This window comes from Alosa alosa, chromosome 4, assembly GCF_017589495.1.
Source record: "Alosa alosa isolate M-15738 ecotype Scorff River chromosome 4, AALO_Geno_1.1, whole genome shotgun sequence".
Classification (NCBI taxonomy): domain Eukaryota; kingdom Metazoa; phylum Chordata; class Actinopteri; order Clupeiformes; family Clupeidae; genus Alosa; species Alosa alosa.
The window spans coordinates 11,403,614-11,425,606 of NC_063192.1; positions in this window are offsets into that span (position 1 = coordinate 11,403,614).

Genomic DNA, 21,993 nt, shown 5'->3' on the forward strand with positions numbered 1-21,993 from the left:
AATGTGTGAATTATACGGTCATATCTGTATTTTTGTCCAAAGAAAACAGCAGGTTAAGACTAATTTGTGCAATGATTCATAAAAATCCTATTCCACTTATACAGATGATTTCAATATGGATGGGGAGGGTTAAAAATCTACTGCATCTGTTTTTCAGTTATATGTTACAGAATTGTATTTATTCATTTTAATTTTTTATTTTTTATTTATCCTTTATTTTACCAGGAGAGTCCCATTGAAATCTTAATCTATTTTTCAAGGGAGAGAAAATGTACAATAAGAACAACAACGGAAAAAGAATACAATAATGACAAACAGATTGAATGAAGTACATAATCTATCTTTGGCATAGGCTACAGACCCAGATTAGCCTACCTACAATTAATGAAAACTAATGAGCAATGAAAATTGTATAATGATCTGTGACACAGTAATTTTAGCAAAAAAAACCCCAAATAAATCACACATCAAGGCATGAATGTGTACATTGTCCACAGAGGTTTTAAACACTTAGTGGCTAAGCGGATGTCAGCCACACCTTTTTATGAAGCTGCAATCTGATAGACACTATGTACAAAATGGTGTGTAGGTAGACAAAGAGAACCAGCTTGTTTTACAGCTATGCTCCCATGGCTCACCATCTGTTCTGATGGTGTGTGTGTGTGTGTGTGTGTGTGAGAGAGAGAGAGAGAAACAGAACAACTGGCAGAGATGTCAAGGGAGGGAGGTAAGGGGAGAGAGAGTGTGTATGTGTGTGTGTGTGTGTGTGTGTGTGTGTGTTTTTTGGGGTGGTTCTGAGAGAAGGTGTGTTACAGCAGATATTCCTGTTCCCATGTTGCCTGCCTTCTTCTCCCACACACCAGGAAGTCATTCATCCCACAATATCCTAGTGGCAGTTACTTGCTTGTCAAAGAGAGGTTTGGTTACTGGTGAAATAAGATATCTCTCAATGGCTTTGTCCTACATTTCAGTGTCCATGTAGAATTACAGTGAAACCGGGGGGGGGGGGGGCAAAGTGACTGAACAAAGTGACAGTAATTATGTAGGGTACATTCAATGTCTTACACCAAATGCACTTCAGCTAAAACAGAGGCTAGTTATATGTTACAGAATTTTATTTATTCATTTGTTTATTTTTTATTTATCCTTTATTTTACCAGGAGAGTCCTTTTCAAGGGAGAGAAAATGTACAATAAGAACAACAATAGAAAAAAAATACAATAATGACAAGACACGACAAACAGAATGGTATACAGTAATGAAGTAAGTCCACACACAACAGTAACGAAGTAAGTCCAGATGCAACAAACAATAGGCGGAAGAGCTACATATAACAAAAGAGCTACATATAACAAAAAGACATATAAGAAAAAAGTGGAGAGGGTTAGTGGGAAAAAGTGCAGTGATCTGACTTGATTAGCTTGAGTAACTTGAAAATGTCCAAGTGAAATAAAAATGGAGAGCTTGGATTGTTTTTGTAGGAGCACCAGGGGGCAGAGTATCTGAAAGCCATCTTTCCTAACTGTGTAGTTATACACGGTATGGTAAGGAGCAGGGTGCTACTGGAACGCAAATTGTACTTATTATGATACAAAATATGGTCTTATTGGGTTAATCACCAATTGTTAATAGGTGTCTAACTATATACTGTATTAATATTTAACTGTTTATTTTTGTTTTATCTCATTTGATATTACAATGTCTTTTTTTCAGTTTTGACATCTTTATTTTTTTTAAATCACTTTCCCACTTCCTTTTCTCAACTTGACGACATTTGAACTCACAGGCTGTTAATTCCATACCTGTTTCAGGAACAAATTAGCTTGACTCATCCATCCCACCGAAATACGTACAGGTCAGATGATCTGTTTACGTGAAGATGTCATAAGGGAGTTCCCTGTTTGTCTGAGCTTATAATCTAACAGCATACTGATTATGCAAGCCTCCACCCAAATGGTATGCTCTGGCGGTTGAAACGCCCACGTGCTCTGTCTCTCCTTCTCTTTCTGTCTCTGACGTCCTGTTCCGACTCATTTAGAAACCCAGTTGAACCCTACCCACCGCGGTGTGGAATCCTGTTGGACTGCACCTGAGCATGCACAGACCGGTGCAGGAATCTTTCCCCCAAATTCCTTGGTGATGTCACGCAAAGGAAGAGAGTGCCTCTTTGCCTCACCTTGCACCGTGGTGGGGGTTGGGGGGAGGTGTTCACAGTTTGGGATTTCATCAATAATTTTCATTCCATGAAGTAATTACATTCCTAATTCTCAACATGAACTAATGCCATAAGTTTAGCAAACCAGATATTAACAGTGAGGTTTTTGAGGATAATGAAACATTTATTTCATGGTTACTGCTTTTAATTATCTTTAGTTATTGTGTTACTAGGACTTAAAAGTCTAGTGCAATTTTATAACATCAGTGGCTTTTAAATAGTCTATCTGTGACCCCTGACAAAACTTGCATTCTCACTTCAGGTTTGGTATCGATAATCCACAGACAATAATTTACCAACATTGACAGTGTGGTTCCACATTCAAATAACTGAACTACATTTCCTGAAATTGGTTTTACATTAAGGCAACTGTACTAAATTCCCTCAGGCAAATCACACTTCCTGGTGTGACATGTAGTAACACCATATAAAAAGCTGCACTTACTAATGGTGAAGATATATTTTTATTGGGATAGAAGTAGAACATTTGCGACAATATCAGTCTGATTGTAGGAAGATTTTTGTATTATTTTTTAAAGAATAAAGACAGGTTCACAAGCAACCCATAAGCCACTAACTTTTAGGTAAATGAGCGAGACTATACAATAAACAAATGGGGCCTTCATTTGATGTGGGGGCCCCAGGCAAAGCGGGTGCTGTGGGGATCCCAGGGACCCGCCTGTATGGGGCTGCTCAGAGCTGCACAATGGGGCCCTGCAGAACAGGGCAGCTCCCAGGTAAGTGGAGTTGTTTGAAAAGGGAGTTCTGTTCTCCTGTAACCTGAGCTGAACCGCGCTGGGGCCAGGCATTCCACTCGCTGCCCCGCAGAATCAGGGCAACACAATGAGCAGGCAAAAGAGGAAGGACAGGCCAAGATTTCGAAGAACTCACTTCAGATAAAGATGAAGAAAAGTTCAATTAACTGTGCAATACATTTGGCAGCCAGTGCTTTGATGCCATGAGGGAAAATAAACAAAAATCATGTTACAAGACATGAGAAAAGAAAGACACAACTCTCGGGCAGTTTTTTTTTTTTACTTTTTATTTTGCTTTTTTTCATTTATTCACACAACAGCATTTTGTTGGATTAACACGAGACACTTGATTCAGGTTAACACACCCTTGAGACTGATGCATTTGTGGTAATGATATGAGATCACTTGGAGAACAGCCAGGCAACATACGGCTCAGCAGCAAGCACTTTGGGCTTGGTTCCGATGTGGAATTCAGTAACCATGACAACACGAGAACATTCTGCGGCATAATCTTCCAATGACAAATATGCTTTAATCATGTCCATATTTCACATTCTAGAGTGTGTGCAATGTGACTCATATTTCTACCTCCTTCCCTACCCGCCTCCCTCTCTTTTCTCTCAATTCTCTGCTGAATCATCATACTGTTCTGTGCCAGGAGTAAAGAGATCAATCAAAGGCATGAATAAAGCAAAAGTTGTAAGGCATCAGTACTAATAATAACATTTAACTTTTTTCATCTTTTTCCAAAGAGGAGTACAAACAATCATGTCCAATAGCTGTGTGTTAATGCAGAAACTCTGAGTCGTCACACATGGAAGAGTATTACAAAACAAACTAGTCTTCCAGTGCAAGGTTCATAGTTCCTTTGAAAGCAAGGCATTTTCTGCGTAACCACCATGCATATGTGTGGGTCACACATATTTACAGTAAATACGCGTCTATGGGAGATCATGCTATTTTACAGTAGTTGGGAAGCAGGAAGGACCACAAAGAAAAAAAGGAGGAGAAGGCCCTGCAATGGACGGCATTACCAGACAGTATTAGACGAAAATAATTAGATCTAACCGTGTCTGGTAAGACGCCTATCAACAGGCTTGGACACACATGAATGACTGCAGTCTATCCATTTTGCCTAAGTCTATACAGGAGTGAAATATGTGTTACTGATCTGTGTGCTCTGTGGTTTCAAAGGGATGAGATATCGTCTGTGCACAATACGAATGTCATACACACAATTACGCTTTTTTTGTTGAGCCTCCTGAGCCTCCGCAATTTGCACTCATGGCAGCAAGATGTATTAAACAGCAATGTTGGAAAAACACTGCAAACCTGGTTTCATTTCATCTCTCCATGACAGAAATAAAGGAAAACCCGACTAGACGTGCAAATATGGGTGGGGTTCAATATTTGCCAGTCGATTCTCCCACCTTAAACAAACACTGGCTGGTTTTGCCTCAGTGTTTGGTGTTTGCTTATATCTGTACTGTAAATGTCACCAGAAAAAAAGGCCTCCTTTGAGAGCCGACTCCAAGTCAATTTCTCGGGGTACACAATGCACACTGCTGCGTGTCAGGATTGTCTTTGACAACACCTAGAACGTGGCAGACGTGAACTAAAGCAAGACAATGAAATGAGCACAGAACAGTTGGGGGCAACTCGGCACGGGAGAGAACGTTCAGAGCTCGGGGGCATCAGGAAGCAGAAGGGATTCACAAAATACCGCAGATCCACTGCCTGAACAGTACTTCTGGTAGAGCATGCAGGCACGCATGAGGGAGAGAGACGAGCTGGAGGAGGGCTTAAAGGGGAGGAGTGGTGTGTGTTGGCGAGGGTGTCGTTAAAGTCTATTTTTATCGGATGTGCTCAGGTGAGCCGAGCTCGTGTGTCAGTTGCAGGATGTGCCACGCAAGTGAGGCGGGGTCGGGCAATCCCCTCCCTACACACACGCATCACAAAAGGTGTGTGGCACTGCTGGGGGGAAGGGAGGAGGAGGAAGCATCTCAGCAGATCTGGTTTAACAGTCAACGGACTGGTATTCTTTAACTAACGCATGGGTGGGGTGAAGAACCTGAATGCCACAGTGAGTGAGGGAGAGATAGAGAAATACGACAGGGAAGTGATTATAAAAGAGCAAACAGCCCCCACACCTTCCTACTTTTTGATGCTTCTATCTATCAATCTCTTTTCTGCTTTTTAAATGGCCATTTGTGAGGTGATTCTGACACTCCTCTCTCAACTACAAACTTTGTAAGGACTTCAAACACAACACAAAGGTCATTTTTTTGCAAATATATCATGCCATTTCTTTGTAGCCATGGAGGCATTAATGTTGCTATGAAGCCGGCCAAAAAAACAGTTGGTCTCGTCAGATAACAGGCTCTTTGCTGGCGATGCAAATGCTATTTGAATAAACAGTCAGAAAGGAAAAGAGCAGGGTCGACCAATCTCTTCGGAACTGTTGTAAAAAAATAAAAGTTCCATCAAACCTGCTTGTTTGCATAGATGACATTTTTACCCTGGGGATCTGATAAAAAAATTGGAACACGAAGTGCTCATCAGAATCCCAGCAGAAAACTTCCAAAGAAACACCGATCCGTATGTGCATACAACTGGCGACAACTCACCTGCCCTACATTTACATAGTTACCAACAACAGAAAAACTCATGGCAAAACTACTGGTTTAAATAAACAAATGGCCACACTAAAGAAGATTCTGCGCGTTAATATCTGTTTGCTTTTGACCATAGCATAGACACATTTGGTTCACTAACATCTAGGATCACTTGATGTGCTTTGGTCACCCAGCAAACATCGTTACCAGACAGTGTTAGAACACATAGGTACAATCCAGCACTGTCAGGTAAGATGGGTGCTAAATGCCACCTCGTTGAAGTACTACCTGAAGACAAGCAGCCATGAAGCAAGAAGATGGTGAAGCAGTGCTTTGTGAATTAATGCCTACTGATCTGATGTTGAGCACAGAGATTTGTGCTGTTGATGTTGAACTGGAGCCAGAGGAAAGCCATCATCATCATTACCAGGCAGTATTAGAGAGAGTGATGATATCCAATGCTGCCTCGTAAGATGGAGATGACTTCCCATGAATGATTTACACAAGAAGCTCGAAGATAGTAAAACAACAACAAAAAAAGCCTTGACAAAGCCCCTTTTTCAAGTAGAGACATGACACTATTAATCCAAACTGCCAACTGATGAAATGAAACCTCTTGTGCCTGATGTTTCTAGAATATTCCATCATTACCCTGGATCCTGACCTCATATCACATATTCATGGCAAACCTGGACTCAACTAAAAGTAAAGCATCAACTCCACTTGGTGGTGCTCAATGGAGCCAACATGAGGCCCGTGACTGTAGATTCAGGAAATGGACAGGTAAACTGAAAGAGCTTTGGCACAGTCACACCACTGGGCAGGATTAGAGCAGTCAACCACTACCATCCCCCTCTCCCACCTCAAAGGGAAAAAAATCTAAACAGAACAAAAAGAAAAACAGGTAAAGCTTGTATGTAGCCAGCTCGTGGTATGTTCCCCTTTCTGGCAGTTAGCTTAGCTTTGCTGTCACAGTGGACTGGACCACTAAGACGGTTAATTATTGCCCAAACCTGTTCAGACTGGTCTGTTTTGATGCCACGGCAGGGACGAAAAAAGACTGCTTTACCATCAATATTTTGGGTGACAAAAGGAGGAGACAGGCGCGTAAGCGACTCGGCAGTCCTCCCCAGCAGCCACATCAACAGTCAACAAAAGCCCTGGGTGGGGCCACAAAGGCTGAGCACCTTTGGCACAAGCCATTATGTGCGCAATACCTGAAAGCCGCGCAAAGACAGTCATGAAGGTGAGCCAGATGATGAGCACAAGAGCGGGTGACAATGTCTCTTTCTCTTTCTCTCTATTCTACCCTACCCTTCTTGCTTTCTTTGTGTGTGTGTGTGTGTGTGGGTGGTGATAACAGCCTCCAGGAATGCTGTACTGGAGTGACCCATGCCCATACTTTGTGTGTGGAAGGTCACACACACACACACACACACACACACCTATGGCTTACTCAATAACGTGTGCTTTTCACAGCACTAAAACGCTCAACTGCATGTTTGCTAAACACACAGGTGAAAATGCAATTGAATAACAAATGAAATCATAAGACAAAAAAACAACATTACAGATTGTTACAGGTAACGCTTTTGTCAAAATGTATGACATAGTGCTATAACAAAAGCAACAGTCAGGTCACAGGATAATTTACAATATTTAACTGGCATTTAATTGTCAACCTTTCAAGAGTTTGCTAAACTTGAAAAACTATACAGAGTTGTGAGTGTGAATTGTTATTCTGAAATTTTCAAAACACAAAAACAGATTAAGTTAGAGAGTTGAGTGAATGGTGCATAAAGTGTGAAAGAGTGAGTGAGTGAGTGAGAGAGAGAGTCTGAAGGAGAGAAAGTAAGAAGCCAGCAGAGGGGGATAATGGAGACAGAGAGAGCACCTGTAACCTTACCGTTGTGAAAAGGAACCAAGTAAAGAATGTAACAAAAAAAAAGTGAGTAAGGGGGAACGACAAAAAAAACGAGGGAGGAAAAAATCTCCGATTTCTACCAAGTGCCTGAGAACACTCCAGCTTCCTTCCAGGCAGGCAGGACCCATGAAATGAAACCCCAAGACCTGCTCGCCCAGCCTGTTGCAGCCTCTATTTAGTTAATCATCAGCGTTATAAACCAGTACTGCAGGCCCTCTGAGAAAGAAAGAAAAGAAGAAAGGAAGGACAAGGAAAGAAAGAGAGAAAAGAGAGAGAGACTGAAAAAAGCTGGGGGAGAAGAGAGCATGATTGTTAAAAAAAAAGAGCGCTAATCAGAAGAGAAGACAATGGACTGTGTACCTTGGGGCTACGCGGTGTGCACCTTGTAGGTTCTCCTTCCCGGTCCCACGCACTACCTTAATGCTCAACCATTACCTACCCTGCTGTGCCTGCCCATGCCTCACTTCCCTCATGCCAAAGTCTGCCTGGTGGCTGGGAGTTTGTTCCTGGTTCCTATCTCCTATCAGGAAAGAACGGCTATTGGCGGCAGGGTGGTGTGGTGTGGTGTGGTGTGTGTGTGTGTGTGTGTGTGTGAAATGAGGAGTGCTTCTCTGCGCGCAGGAATGTGACTCCTCTGTGAAGTGGCCAACCTGTAGGCTAAACTAGGCCCTAGCCTTAATCAATAGTTTGTGTCTGTGCGAGGGAACAAAGCAGGGGAAACCCTAAACCTTGGTTAAAGGAGGGCTCGGCCCACACCGTCTCTAATTGCATTGGGTCTTTAAATGGACGTGTTGTTTTCACAAGGCCCTGGCTGACAGACAGGTGAGCTATTGTTTCTTACTGAGAATATCAGGCTCCCGGCCATCGTGTCTGGAGTTTTATTTTAAATGTTTCAGGGCTGAATGAATCATCAGGCTTTTTAGTGTCTCATTTAAATCCTCATTTCACTCAGAATGCTTTAGGAGTGAAAATGATGTCCTTAAAGCAAAATGTTCTCTTTTCAGGTCTTCAATGAGCCATCTGATTTACCTCCATGAAGATTGTTTATTATTTACATAAAGTGCCTTGAGGCATATTGTGGTGCTTTATAAAAAACTGAACTGAACTGAAAAAGAAAAACAAACATTGCTCTTTCAGTCAGTGCTTATAAACCCTTTTCTTCCTCCATGTGTGTAAAAATATGAAAATAGCTAATGAAACTCCATTCATATTGAAGGTGAATGAAGTGGAATATTCCATCAGCAAAGGTCACCAACCTGCATTAGTGTATTTAACTTCCAAGTGGCCCAGTCTGCTTAGTCATGCTGCCGGTGAAGCATGCATCCCTGTGCACACAAACTCAGCGGCCTGCACTTCCCTGACCTCTCACCCGAACAACACTATTAACACTCCACTTTCCTCCCATCACACTCACGCTGATGAGGAGGCGAGGAGTGAAAAAAAACCCCTCACACTTATCAGAGGCCTGCTGTTGATGTTCAACACTTCCTCTATATGAAAGCTATCCATGTTCTATGATGTCCATCTGTCCTGTCATAAAAAGGTTTTAGGGGGGAAAGCTGTGTTGAAGTTTACCTTGGTTCCTGTCATTCAGAGTCACCTGAGCGCTAGCCAGGCTTTGGCTAATGTTCGCATGAGGTTATAAACCGATGACAAATGACTCAGTCAGATGAAATGGGGGGGGTGGTGGGGGGGGGGTAACGGACTCACTTCCCTCCTCCCACCAATCAAAATCCTCCACCTCACTGTGCATCCATTGTGCTACTTGGACGACATTTTCTCTCTGCCTCTTCACAGTCTGGACTAAATCCCGCCTGGCTCTCCAGTGTGCTCTGCACACTAGCTCTGCTTCAGGACATATTAAAAAAAATATAGCGCCAGTGCTAGCATTAGGCAGTTGCTTCACAGCTTTGGTGCCTCCTGAGAGCTTGGAAAGTCCACTCGCTGCAGCAGAGGGGAGATCAAAATGGATGCTCAGGCGTTTTACGTCAAGCCTCCATCCCCTTTCTGAAGACCCTTTGTGTTCCCTCACATCAAAGGGCAAAAGGCCAGATATGATTTAATCCTTGCTAATCATGCCAAAATGGACACATAAGGACAAGCCTGACCCTTCTGTTTTTTAACGGCAGCCATCTTTTGTGGGCAGAAAGCGAAAAAGCAAGACAAAAATGCAAGGCTCTCGCTCAACAGGTCGCTTAGAGACACAAAGCCGGAAAAAATCAAGGCTACTCAAATTACAGTTACTTAATTATGCATTTAATCATTACTACTGATTAATCCACCCACTACCACCCAAATAATTCAAAAATGTTTTAAAAAGAGAAATGTGTAAATAAACATAAGGTGTATGTTTAATCACCATTAAATGCTAGAACCTTCCATGCTTTTAGATGTTAAATGTAAAAACCCTTAAATCTATCTAAAACGTTATTTTTACAGACACAACGGAAGAAAACCAGCTACCCTCCACATAGCCTTTGACAAGTCTGGCGGTTTGCCCCTACCTGCCCTAACTGGTCTATCCAGTCAAGGAATGAATGTCTCTGCCCATTGTTTGCCTTTTTCTTTCTTTTTAAAAAGACTGGAATTTGATATTGTTTGTGATATGTCTCCCAGCAAAAGCTCCCAAACTTTCTCCCAAGAATAAGCAAACACGGTTCTATGGTGTTACTTTGTCAAATCAACTGACATTTTGCGATTATTCTTTTCGGTCTACACTAATAACGCTGTCATTAGACGACTACCTGCATGCAGTAGCTGAACTATGGGTGTGGACAAGAAGTCTTAAAAAAAGCAGCACGTTCAAGCTAAGCTATTAGATTTTAAAAGAAGTCAAGTGATTGGATGAAATTGATTAAAAGTTACCCTTTTTTCTCTTGGTCGGTGAAGTCTGATCGCCAGAAACCGTGTTTGAAAAAAAGCCTCTCAGTGCCAGTTGGTTGGTGTCGCTCTTGCAAACTTGTCTTCCTCCTGGCTGCTGACTGACGCCCTCTGAAGCTGCTTTGCCTATGGAGCCGCGGTTTTCAGGCGAAGGACAGCTGGATCAGGCTTGTCGCTCGACACCGCCATTGCCAGACAACCTCAAGCAAGCGAGGAACCGGTGTCGAAAAACAGGAAGGCTGGAGGATGGACCAAAACCTTTGTCTTCCAAAGAGACAGAGAGAGACCATGAGCGAGTTTGTTTGCCCGGATCCTTGGAGCGATGCTACCTGTTTAAGCTCTAAGAGACGAGAGACAGAATTTGTAAAGGGCTTGGTTTACATGTATCGTTCCCCCTCCTACCCCCACAGGTGTAATTTTCATGTCGCAACCAATCTCCTTAGCCTCTGGCGCTTGCAGGTGTGTCCCCTGGTCCATGATAGGCCAACTTGGCCGGGAGGACAGGCCCCACCTTTTCATCTGTTCACCTGCCCCCGCCCAAGGTACTTTGTATGTGTTTATGATGTCAGTTCGAGCTTGGTGAGAATGACCTCTGCTTTGCTTATTACACACACACACACACACACACACACACACACACACACACACAAACACTACAACAGACCTGTCCTACGAACCACACCCTTTCTCAAATTGACACCGGTGGAAAAAAGGGGCGCGACAGAGAAAGAGAGAGAGAGAAGATTTGAATGAAGGGTAGGTGGCATGAAAGAATAAATGGATATGGGGGCTTCTTGGCTTTTTTGGGGAGAAAGTTGATTCACAGTTGGCTTTCTTTCCTCTTTCTGCTCTCACGTGGTTCTAATGCCCCACTGTATCTTGCTGAATGGGGCCCTCTCTGTCGCACATAAAACTCTTGGGCCAAGGCCATGACAGTTGTATAGTGAAGCACAGGTGGAAAAAAATGAGAAAGGTAAAATGCTAGAAAAGATGAAGGTAAAAACAGAAAAAAAAGACAGAGATAATAGTGGAAAACACACACACACACACACACACAAACTCACACACACACACACACACACATAAAGCCTCACAGTTGGGGGAGGGGAGAGAAGACAAGCATACTGTAGTTAAGAAGCTGTAATTGTCTGCCACAGGATATGGTGAAAAGATTAATGTCTCTTTTATCTCATTGACACACTCACACACAAACACACACACACACACACATACACACACACAGACAAACACATAACAAATATGTATTTGCTGTCTGACTATCAGTCGGTGAGTCAGTCAGACAGTGGGTTTGGGCCTGGAGGGCGCTGTGTAATCCCAGTCCCGCTGCAGGCCCCTGGGCAGGGCAGCACTCTGGGGTCCAGCGCTGTAATTGTCTGGATTATCTTAAACAATGTGGACAATGTGTGATCCAGATCCTGTTTCGGCGGAGGTGTGGTGGAGAGCGAGGTGGAGCAACACAAGCTAATGTGTGAATTTGGAGCCCGCGAGAATCTGAGGTGATCACATATTTGAGTTGGGTCCAAAGGAGATGGAGGCCTGGCACTAAGTAGTGGGGGTTTGCCACAGATCAGAGGAGCACTGTAAGGACAGGACAGGACAAAACTTTTAATGACTGGACATTTTTTTTTTTCATTATAAATAATTGTTATGAAATATCGGTAGTTGTTTTGACATCTGATTTTAATCAATTCAGTATAACACACAGTATTTGAAGTGTTTCAATATGCAAACATTTTGTGAATACATGTTTTCCCTACAAACTAGGCACAAAAATGGAAACTATTTTTTAAGGGAAACCATGAAACAAGAAGGAAAAAAACAGGAATTTATCTGCTAGCTATAACTGTATAGATAACTATAGCTTATTATAGTAAGTAGCCCCAATCTGTTTAGAGTGCTACAGACTACAAACTATTTAAAGGCCTGAAAAAATGTTAAGAAGGTAATTTAGGATCCTGATGATGCTCTAGCCCTCGTTGGTTGTTGTCAAGCATGACACTGACACAATGGTGAAGGCTTCTCTCATGACAACGTGATCCTGAAAACTGTGGGTTAAAGTGACCTCTGGCAAGGGGAGCTCGTCAATCACACCGGCAGAAGCAACACCTCCTCGACCAACCACATGCTGCACTGCCACCACTCTGGACTGTATGTGGTTGTGTGTCAGATGTAGGCTGTATGTTGAAAGATTACACATATTACACACTCGTAAAATTATTTGATAACATTTGTTACATATTTTGAAATGTAAAGGAATAATGAAGAAATGAGAACACATACTTTATGAAATAAAAATGATAAATAACAAAAAAATATATGAAATTAGGAATGTTGGTAAAGTTTCCTCTTTTAAACTCTAATTTAATGCAACCCCCATTTATTTATTGACAAAGGTCTGTAGAAGGACATCATTAAAATGGGAAGTAGATGAGATAGGTGTGGAGCTAAACTGATGAATCCATTTCCCTTCAGCCCACGGTTACTCATTCAGCTCTCAGGCTGAAAGGGGTCATAGACGGCCTGGCCCTTGATTGTCCAGTCACTCAAGTGTACAACTCAGACACAACCATGCAGAGAGCCCCATTTCCATCAGCTGGGAGACTGGCCTGTGTCTCCCTCCCTCTAAGAGAGAGGGACAGAGAGAGAGAGAGAAGAAAGAGAGAGAGGGATAGAGGCCATCACTGTGACTACTTTGAGTTGCTTCAGGAAGGAGGCAACTCTCTCTCTCCCTCTCTCTTTCTTTCTCCCTCTCTATCTGAAAGGTGCACTTTGTTTAGCATTCTCATTTGCATTCCAAATGAGGTTTAGAGTGAAGCGCTGGGGCACAACCAGAGTTCATTTGGGTAGAGATGGGTATCAGGCAGCCCTGTCACGCAACACTAATGGAGGGGACTGTCAGCAGCAGGCCTTACCGGCCTCTAGCCGAAGAAAAAAAACTCTCTCTCTCTCACACACACACACACACACACACTCACTCACACTCACACAGAAAGCCTTACGGTGGGGGGAGGGGAGAGAAGACAAGCATAATGTAAGAAGCTGTAATTGTCTACCACATACGAGTCACAGGATACAGGTGAAAAGATAAATGTCTCTAAATGATTCTTACTGTATGTAATAACTATGTCAGTGTAATTCAGGCATCGTCTATGGCAAGGCTGAGTTACAGTAATATTATGACTACTTCTTGAATGGATGTCCATCTCCGAGTGCTGTAAAGTGATAATTTACATGTTGCTTTGCATCAGGGACAAGCTTGCAGGGAGATCTTAGGCTAAGGGTTGGTTACCAATGTCAGGTTCCCTTGTTTTAGACGTGTGCTTCCAAAGTACTGCCCTAGTCAGTTGCTATGTTATCCTCAGATGCATTTGTTGCCTGGTAAGGTTGCCACATCCCGCTTTTATTTTAACGCCTCCTATTTCATCTGACTACTTCACAGAATGTCAAAAATAAACAACACATACTCTCAAATGGACCACACCCTCTGTAGGCTGTCATAAGGATTTAGATCATGCACATACAGTAGCCTACCTTATAATTATTTATCTTCCTCTTTCAACATACAGCATGTCTCTGAGTTTAAGCACCACCCTGTTGACTCCAAAGGGCCTACTTAACTGAAGATGTTTTATTTTTTATTTTGGGGGGAGTGTGCACTCCACCCATACCTTGCAATGCCTTCATAGTCAACATTTTGCTTTTTAAATCGATAGCTTTATTACTGCTATACCACTATATAACTTACCTTAACCTTACCTACAATATTATGTTATAATCATTTATTGTAATTGTTGAATTGTTGCATTTCTGTGCTTTCAAATTAGAAAGAGTATTCTATGATATTTCTATTTTATGGTATTTAATTTGCTATTAGAGCTCATAGATACATATGATTCAATGTAATGTGATACATTGTGAGATATGTTTTATTTTCTATAACTGCTTCCCTGGGTGGGTCAGATAACATATGGTGTGTTTCTCTCATATGGAACAGCTGCAGTGAGGAGGGGGTACATGAGGTACCTGCTTCTGCTCTTTTGTCCTGAGCAGATGAATGCTGGGTAATTACTGAGGTTTACATTGTATATACGGGAAATGAGAAGATTGCTGACAGGTGTGACCCTAAAAGGGATCTAATGGATTTGTTTATCATCTCATTAGGCATTCACATACAGTGGGTTCTCATCACATACAAGAGCAGACCAGCATTTCAACATATTTTGTGTTTAATGGGTGTAATCTCGTTACCTCATTGTTTTAGTTTTTGAAATGTTATTTTTTTCTGATTCAATTTTGGAATCTATAATCCTATGTTATCTGAATGAATTTGAAAGCTTCCCTTTGATGAAGAGCTATGGTTATATCTCAAAGCACCCGGTATATTTGACCTACACACATTTAAGCAACAAAGCTCATCACTGAAAGCAGTGAACAGTGAGGCTAGCAGGAGGCCGAACTGTTCACCTGTGGAATATTCTCCTGGGACGAGAGGTTTCACGGCACGAAAGCTTACCAGCAACCACAGCCCTGCTCCAACTTGCCACCTCCTGCCACCAACATCTAATTGGCCCCTGTGGACCATGAGGGTAGGGTGTGTGTGTGTGTGTGTGTGTGTGTGTGTGTGTGTGTGTGTGTGTGTGTGTGTGTGTGTGTGTGTGTGTGTGTGTGTGTGTGTGTGTGTGTGTGTGTGTGTGTGTGTGTGGTGTGTGTGGTGTGTGCGTGTGTGTATGTGTATGTGTATATATATATATGTGTGTGTGTGTGTGTGTGTGTGTGTGTCAGTGAGAAGTCCCGACGGGGAAGTTGCCATTGGGAGGCGGAAGGGGAGGCAGACGTACCAATTACCCGAACAGCTCGCTTCACAAAACACCAGCAGAGAGTTAACACAAGTCGATGATACACAACTCAGAGAGAGGGCATGCACATTCATACAGGTCGTTTCTGTTGTTAATGGTTTTATGTTCAGGTAGGAGTCATAAAAATCAATGAGATATTGAGAAACAACATCAACAAGTGAAAAAGTGAAACACTTATATGAAATTTGACCTCAGTGGCTTTCATGGAGTATTAAAAAGCCATGCCTTTAGGCTGGGGTTCCCAACGTGTGGCTCAGTCATTGTGAAATGGGTCCTCCATAAAGCGATTGGGAGCCATTGTGTTATGCACAACTTATTTTGAGAAAGATCACACGGTTATTAAACTACACGGTTATAAAACAACATGCTAATGTAGTTGTTGGCTTTTTGCAAATTTGGATTGTGGATCCATTACATGGATTATGTCCATGTCCACAGTTATTCTGTCAATAGCTCCCCTTGTCTATTCAAAAATGACCATTTATATGTACCCGGTTCATCATGTTCCCTCAGGTGAGATAAAAGATAATGTGTTTGCTTAGTTGTCCCTTTTCATTTTGAGTTCATTCTTTCTTCCTCTCTCTCTCTGTCATGGTTATGGACACACACACATGCACACACACACACACATGCACACACATACACATGCACAGACATGGACAAGCATAGTACATGAAAATGCTTCAGAACATACAAGGACGCTTTTCCTCGGCGGCCACTTTCAAAAGACCATCAAACACACCTGTGTGTGTGTGTGTAGCCTGTTTTGTGTCAGGTTTCAGATGTGAAGACGAGGGAAAATAAGGTTGCTCGAGTTTGTTTGGGAAACGAGGATGAATGCTGACCTCAGGTCTCTGCAGCCATTGTCCTCTCTAAATGACACGTCTGCATGCAAGCTTTTGCCATTGTTGGATTTGAAGAGTCTCTCTCTCTTTCTGTGTGTGTGTGTGTGTGTGTGTGTGTGTGTGTGTGTGTGCTCTGACAGACAGCAGACAATAGTGTACTGTCTTATGCCATGCAAACACAGCTGCCAGGCATTGAGCCCCCACTGGGTAGATCATTTAGAACCCATACAAGCTTCCCTAAACAAAACGTGAAAAGCATCATAATGTGGAACTTACCATCACGAAATATATAGAGGTTTGCTCTCAGTCATACAAATCAGATTGTACATATTAAGGACATGAAATTCGTTGATGGTGTAAAAAGAAGAAGTTTAAATATATCCATGTCTGTGGAAATTATTTGGCAAAAGTAGCACTTCAAAGATTTTGACACAGGGCACAGTAAGCCCTTTTCTTGTAAGAAACAATTCTTACAAGAAAAGGATTCTTGGGATTAGGATTATTTTAAGAGTGTCTTTCAGGGCCTCTTTCAAGGCCTGTCATTTGTAAACAAATCTGGTTAAATACCTGAAACAAGACAAGATACACAGAATGCACCATCATACCAGAAAACAGTTTTTCATCTTGCCTTTAAAATTACATAATTGTAATGTTCAAAAGTCTGGAAGCCCCCCCCCCCCAACACCATGAGCCACTTCCTCACCCATTAACCTGTGTATCTTTCCTGAGGTGTGACCCAGCCTAGATGAGCACAGAGCAGGGGTGGGGACAGCAGGCAGTAAGCAGGGCTGGGTGCTGATGCAAGACGTGTTTGTGTAGGAGAGGGTGCGCTGGGAGATGGGATCATGCAAAGGTGGGAGCCGCGCGAGTCATCCTCTCCTCCCCCAGGAGCCGTTGCCATGGCGCGCGGTGCGCTGCCCGGCACAAATGTGACTATTATTAATTCCCAAAAAAATAAAGTAATCAAAGAAGGGAGGTTACTACAAACACCTCTGTTGCATTACAGCAGTGTTATCACTTCAGCCCAGCAACACGGCACAGGAATCGAATCTCTGTTGACGAAGTACAATGTATGCCAGTGCAGAGCTTTCTGCTGCATGTTAGCAATTAGAGTACAATATGGCCACTGCACATGTGACTCATTAAAGGAAGTGAAATCAGAGAGAAGAGACAAAAAGCAAAGGACGACGGTGGCTCATTATGAGCCACACAGGCCTTTGGTCCTCCCTGAGCCTGTGAGTGTGGTGGGCAGGGGTCTGGGACGATACTCCTCCATATTCCCATGCAGTCTGCATGGGCCATCACCTTTGGAGGATAATGAGCACAGACTCCAAGCACATATGCTTCCTTGTGTAGACAGGTGGTGAATGTACACAGCCTCCCCCCTTTCACCTGATCTCTCCACTCTGCCCCCATATCTTGGTTTATGGTTCGTCTTGGCTGATCTTTAGACAATGTGCATCTTTTTTTATATATACCGGTGTTTTCATAATTTTGCAGGGAGCAGAGAGTCTCCAGTGTAACACAACATAAACTGGTACACGAGTTTAGCAGCAAAGGAGTTCAGGTGTTTACCAAGGCACTGCAGTCAAGACATGGAGGAATTCAGAACACACCAAAACCTCTAAGATTCAATAAGAATTATTCAGGGAAATGTACACTTCTTCTGTGGTGTATGGTGGCTTCATTTGTTTATATGTGACATATCTATTCATTCTTGTTAATAAGAAACACAAGCCTTCGCTTCATTAACTCAGCTAACTTTAGTTCTAAATAAAAACTACATCTATCAGTGACTATATTGATGTAAACTCTGTGAGCTCACTGTTTCACAAGTTCTGTAGTCATTTATAAATACAGAAATTATTTACCTATCAAGACCATGTGCTGGTGGCACTGTTGGGTAGTGTGCTAGAATACACATCAATTTAAATGGAGCTCTCCCTCCAAGGTGATTTAAGAAGCTCTATATACTATATCTGAACCCAAAGACCAACAGCTCTTTTTTCATCAGAGACCGCACTGGACCTAATTATAAGTGATTTATAGTGATTTGTAGTGGGGAACTGACCTGATGAGGCAATAGCCCATAGCATACGATGTAACACCGTAACACTTAAGGGCTAAAGGGGAGGATGGCACAGCTCACAACATATTCCTAAATGTAGCTATGAAGTCAATGGGAGTATCGGACAGAATTCATGTCTGCCGTATTTTCTCTCAAACTGAAGGATGATGTTTTTACTGCCAAGCGTTTGATTTCAAGGCTCCTCTTTAAACAGGAAGAGAACGAACATCCAAGCATCTGAGTTTTCTTTCTAATTAGGTCAGACAGCATTTTATGAGTTTCAAGGACAACCTATAGCCCAGTGATAACGTGTGATAAATCACTCAGCATGCGGTGCTTACTGTCTTTGTAATTCCAATAAGTGCTGGAGAAATGCACACATGATGTTGATTAATGATGATGACTTTTATTGGTGTTGGCCAACAATAGTGTTAACTGCAGTCCTAAACTTCCGCCTCACACCCCTGTCGATATAAAAACATGTCTTACTGTAACAATACCGAGTAGATGAATCTCTACACAATGCACAAGGATGGTGGTGTTATGAGTAAATAAATCAATTAAATAATCTTCCATCTTTTCAAGTCGTACACTGACATTTTCAGAGTGTTGCTGTCATGCCGTGTCGATATAAAGATGTGCAGTGAAAGATTTGGTGAATAAAAGAGATCGACTGGCCCGATGAAAAAGACTGTCAAGACAATGGCTGTACCACTGCCAAGCGCCTCAGCCACTCTGTAAATGATCTGTGGGTCCATTCATTCTTAGAGGTTCATGAGGAACCAAAGTCCACAACTCAGTCTCTCTTTCTTCTCTCTCTCTCTCCCTCTCTCTCACACACACACACGCACACACGCATTCACACTCACACAGACAAAAACACACACACAAATGTGTGTATGGGAGGGCTATACATTAATAAAACCAGGACACACTCTCCCAGAGGGGTTTTACTGCTACACAAACACATCTACAGGGCGCCATTCTGTCAATAAAGAAACTGGGAGACACAGTGGAGAACGGTGTGCTTTAGTTTGAACTCAACAGCCTCACACACACACACAGATATACCCTCCCACCCACACACAAACACACACCAAACCAGCTGAATATCAGCATGAATATGCACACTATTGCCAACACATTTGCCAAATACACAGCAATATATTAAAACACCAACAAAACACACACGGTAATTTTCTATGAAAGTTGCTACAGCATGCATAATTATTCTATACCTGAAGATGTCTTTGGTAGACATATTTCATAGTTATCTTTCGCTGAAGTAATTTTCCCACACTATCAACCTTTATGTGCTACTCCATAAAGCAGTGTCCCAGACAGCTTAAACCAGTATGATGTCAAAAACCTAATTCAAGGTGTCCCTGTTTATTGCTGGATAAGCAATACAACTTTAACTCTAATCCTAGACTGCACGCTCAAATTCAGTGCGTAATCAAATCAGGTCCGTCAAAGCTTCAACAATGTGACTCCATATCTTAACAGACTATTCCCTATGCTATGAAAACGTTGAAAGAGTTTATCTTCCAGTTTCTGGAAGCAGGGTTGCCGGTGGCCTACCTGGTTCAGAGCATCCCTGGAGCACGGTCCCCACTGCCCTGCGGCTTGTAAAACAGATAGGAGATAATCCTTCCCCTTTCCACAGTTCTGTCCAGATTAAAAAGAGCAATGGCTGCCGCCCTTAAACAGGTTTTTCAAATTCATCACGACTCACGCGTAAACATTTGGATTTTTATGGCTAAAAGTAACTTTTTTCCATAGACTCCCGGTGAGCAAACACACACACACACACACACACACACAAGCGCTGCGGTGCTAGGCAGGAGGGGAGATGTTGGAGGCAGCAGAGGCTGGCCCGGCCCAGAAGAATGCACTAGCGTTATCAATATGGGTTATGCAAGAATAACTCGGTGGAAACCTTTGCCTGGTACAGCTCTGGGCCCCAGCCCCAGCCCCAGCCCCAACCCCAGCCCCAACCCGGGCCGAAAGGAATCCTGCCCTGAAGAATTCCTAATTGCCCTCGCTGTGAGGGAGGCTGCCAGACTCATGGAAGTCATCCTGCCCGGGTTATCACACGTAAGCTATGTGCACGCTTCTGCTTTTTGAGCCCCCACCTCCACACACACACACTTACACACACACACACACACACACACACACACACACAACACACACACACACACACACACCACTCCTGCCCCCCACTCGAAGTCTATATTTAGCCATAAATTCTTCACTTCCTTTCCTTTCCTTTTTTTCAAGAAAAAAAAGAAGAATGGACGTTGAGGTCATCACTTGAGAAGGTGAGGCAAGAGGGAAGGCGAGATAGTGAGCGAAATGAAGTGCCAAAAGGAAGTGTTCGACTTACTGCAGGAGACTCCCACTGCATAACTGATGTGGTGGTGGTCTTACTGTAAGTCAGTGAGGCTTTTTTCAGAGGCAATGTTTTATCTCACTGCTGAATGGCTGAATATGGTTTAATTTCATACCGCTTGCATTGCAAACAACTCTGCGGTGCACAAGGGCTACGTTCATGCGGCATGAAGAGTAAATCAGGCTGACATTTTCACACAGCAGCCAAGATGTCTGCACAATGGCAGCGGAGCGGGGAAGACAGGTATCAAATAGACAGATGAAAGGCGTCTGGTAGATTTAGGGCTTTTTGTCTCTCCGCGTTCAAAGGAGGCAGCTGCCGACAGAGTCAAGGCCCCGGTCCATTCATCAGCAGGGTGAGAGGCAGACACTATCCTAAGGCACAGACACCCCCACACATGCACACACACACACACACACACACACACACACACACACACACACACACACACACACACACACACACATGCACCCCCCCTACCCCCCAAAAACACACACACAGATACATATATTGCACTCTCACATAGACATAAACAAACACGCACACACAGATGCAGATGATGAGACATAAACAAAGGCATACAGACACACAGGCCCACCAGCCTGCCAGTGCACCAACCCACTTCAAAGGCACCGAGGTGTTGCATGGCACGCCCTCTTCAGCACACACATAGTGATTAGGAGGATCAGAGATCTTCGGAGGTGCATCACTGCTGATACCTATTTACTGGAGGGCCACAGACAGCAGAACCTCCACAGAGTTGATTCAACACTAACTAATGATGAAATTCTGCTGTGCACTGGTCATACAACGAAATGTTATATAGTATATTATATACTATACTATATTATATATTATATACCATATAGCAGTATATTGAAAAAATGGATAACAATAAAATGCTAACACAACCTTTCATGAATGTGGAAGACAGAACGACGACAACTTGTCAAAATAAAAGTCCAACAATCGCAAAGGTAAACTAGTCTACATTCAGGTGACCCGTATTTGTGTAATCTGGATAGGCCTACCTGGATAGGCCTTTGTAAATATTTCATGAATATCTTATGAAGTCTACATCGAATGTCACTTTACTATACAAGTTGTGAAGTATTCGTAATCACTGAGTTTAACACTTCGAGGTAAACTATCCTACAGTACATTCAGATGACCCGTATTTGTGTAACCTGGAACGGTTGGACATTCCCAGTAGCAAAAGAAGAGAAATCATCTGCAAAGGTTACATCATAAAACAAATACATTTTTATGAAACAAAAAAGAATTGCTTGACCATGTTCTGTCTTTTTGGCACTGGGGTAGCCCATTGACTCAGATGTGACGTGATCGGGAGCGTACCTATGTTCCCCGGGTCCTATGTTCCCCGCTTTGTGAGACCGGGGAACATAGGACCCTTTTTTA